General features: G+C 49.8%; 1 pseudogene; it reads left to right on the top strand.

The window, feature by feature from the left end:
- The first annotated feature begins 1,164 nt into the window (after positions 1–1,164).
- Positions 1,165–2,727, top strand: part of LOC110322007 — a 22,406-nt pseudogene continuing 20,843 nt past the window's right edge.

Below are 2,727 nucleotides of genomic sequence, written 5' to 3' on the forward strand. Positions count from 1 at the left end.
AAAAAAAAAAAAAAAAAAAAAAAAATGTCCTCGTGGACTTCATAGATCTCTTAAATCCACCAGCATCTAAAGAGGATATACAGGAAGGCCCTCTGCTCCCTGCTGCTAAATCCAGCTCTCTCAAATTGCAGGTAAGAGCCCGGGTATTTGCTCAACTAGCTTCACAGCAGTTGTTAATTTTTAAAAGTTACAGACATCAGTTCAGAGGGATAGCGGAGTAGTTTATTGATTAATCCTCTCAGTAGAAACAACAACAAATACTGGGCAGAATATCTGAAGTCTCTTTTTAAACGCATCAATAAACCAGGACAGAATGAAGGATAAACACCAGATCCTAAGGTCATGTGAAAGACAAGTGCTACACCAGCATGATACGCATTGATTTTTGGTTTTTACAAACTCTCAAGGCAGCAAGGGTTGGTCACTGATGGGGTCACTGATGAGCAGCCCCATACTCAGCGTAAACCAGGAAAGCAGGAACCTAGAGGTTACAATTCAGTGTAAGAGCAAATTCAACCTGAACCAGCACCCTTTCTGCTGTCCTGGAGCCTGGAACTGCGCATACGCATGGAGAGCCTCTGTGCCGAGAAATAGCTGCCCGCTAACCTTGCATAGGCGTGCAGTGATCACAAGTGTAAGCCAAGCACTCACATTCCTGTGATCCTAGGCTGGCAGCGCCCACAGGTGTCTGACAATATTAACAAAAGTCGGTCTCGAGGGAGTTGACGCCCCAAGGGCAGCTGGCTGGTCACACGGGCCTGCATGGAAGGAGGCTTCTGGAACCTGCCTCAGCCCAGAGCACATGGAGGACAGGGCCAAGATGGCTGCTTAAATTGGGAGGGCTTCGAAGCGGTTGAGAACGGTCGGTTTGTGGGCGATGCTGACCTCGAGAGACAGAAATTTTCAGATTTGAAACTCAATGGACCCCAGTTGTTTCGAGGGAGAGCATAATTTTACATTGTAGAAAAGCTTACCTAAAATCTAACTGAGGAGATGAACAAATCTGACGAATAACAAAATCTGCTGGGCCTGATGGGGCAAGTCTAATCTTAGTCTCTTGGGAGGCTGTGGCAGGAGGATCAAAAGTTTCAAGGCCTACCTGGGAAATTACTGGAACCTTATCCCAAAGTAAAGGATCATAACCACCTTCTGTACGGCACTATCCCCAGGATGCAGGAGCCAGGACAGATTGTGGAAACCTACACCAAGGAGGACCCTGAAGGAGCCATGTCTGTTGTTTCTGTGGAGACCACAGATGATGGGACCACTAGGCGCACGGAGACCACAGTCAAGAAAGTTGTGAAGACATTGACAACTCGGACAGTACAGCCTGTCCCCATGGGGCCAGACGGGCTGCCTGTGGACGCCTCAGCAGTCTCCAATAACTATATCCAGACCTTGGGCCGTGATTTCCGCAAGAATGGCAATGGGGGCCCTGGTCCCTACGTGGGGCAAGCGGGCACTGCCACTCTTCCTAGGAACTTCCACTATCCTCCAGATGGGTATGGCCGACACTATGAAGATGGTTATCCAGGTGGCAGTGACAACTACGGCAGTCTGTCCCGGGTGACCCGAATTGAGGAGCGGTATAGGCCCAGTATGGAAAGCTACCGGGCACCCAGTAGACAAGATGTCTATGGGCCCCAGCCCCAGGTTCGAGTAGGTGGGAGCAGTGTGGACCTGCATCGTTTTCATCCAGAGCCTTATGGGCTAGAGGATGACCAGCGCAGCATGGGCTATGATGACCTCGATTATGGCATGATGTCTGATTATGGTACTGCCCGTCGGACAGGAACACCCTGTGACCCTCGACGACGCCTCAGGAGCTATGAAGACATGATTGGTGGAGAGGTGCCACCTGATCAGTACTATTGGGCTCCTTTAGCTCAGCATGAGCGGGGAAGTTTAGCAAGTTTGGATAGTTTGCGAAAGGGAACGCCCCCACCTTCAAACTGGAGACAGCCTGAGCTGCCAGAGGTGATCGCCATGTTAAGCTTCCGCTTGGATGCTGCTAAGTCCAATGCAGCTGCATACCTGCAGCACCTATGCTACCGCAATGACGAGGTGAAGACTGACGTGCGGAAGCTCAAGGGTATCCCGATATTGGTAGGATTGTTAGACCATCCCAAAAAGGAAGTGCACCTCGGAGCCTGTGGAGCTCTCAAGGACATCTCTTTCGGACGTGACCAAGATAACAAGATTGCCATAAAAAACTGTGATGGTGTTCCTGCTCTGGTCCGATTGCTCCGAAAGGCTCATGATATGGACCTGACTGAAGTGATTACTGGAACCCTGTGGAATCTCTCATCCCATGATTCGATCAAAATGGAGATTGTGGACCGTGCACTACATGCCTTGACAGATGAAGTTATCATTCCACATTCTGGTTGGGAGAGAGGACCCAATGAAGACTGTAAGCCACAGCATATTGAATGGGAGTCAGTGCTTACCAACACTGCTGGCTGCCTTCGGAATGTAAGCTCAGAGAGGAGTGAAGCCCAGCGGAAACTTCGGGAATGTGACGGCTTACTTGATGCCCTCATTTTCATCGTTCAGGCAGAAATTGGGCAGAAGGATTCAGACAGTAAGCTTGTGGAGAATTGTGTTTGCCTCCTCCGGAACTTATCATACCAAGTTCATCGTGAAATCCCACAGGCAGAGCGTTATCAGGAGGCCCTTCCTACTGTGGCTAACAGTACTGGGCCACATGCTGCCAGTTGCTTTGGC

This window comes from Mus pahari, chromosome 5 (assembly GCF_900095145.1).
Source record: "Mus pahari chromosome 5, PAHARI_EIJ_v1.1, whole genome shotgun sequence".
In the NCBI taxonomy this organism is placed as follows: domain Eukaryota; kingdom Metazoa; phylum Chordata; class Mammalia; order Rodentia; family Muridae; genus Mus; species Mus pahari.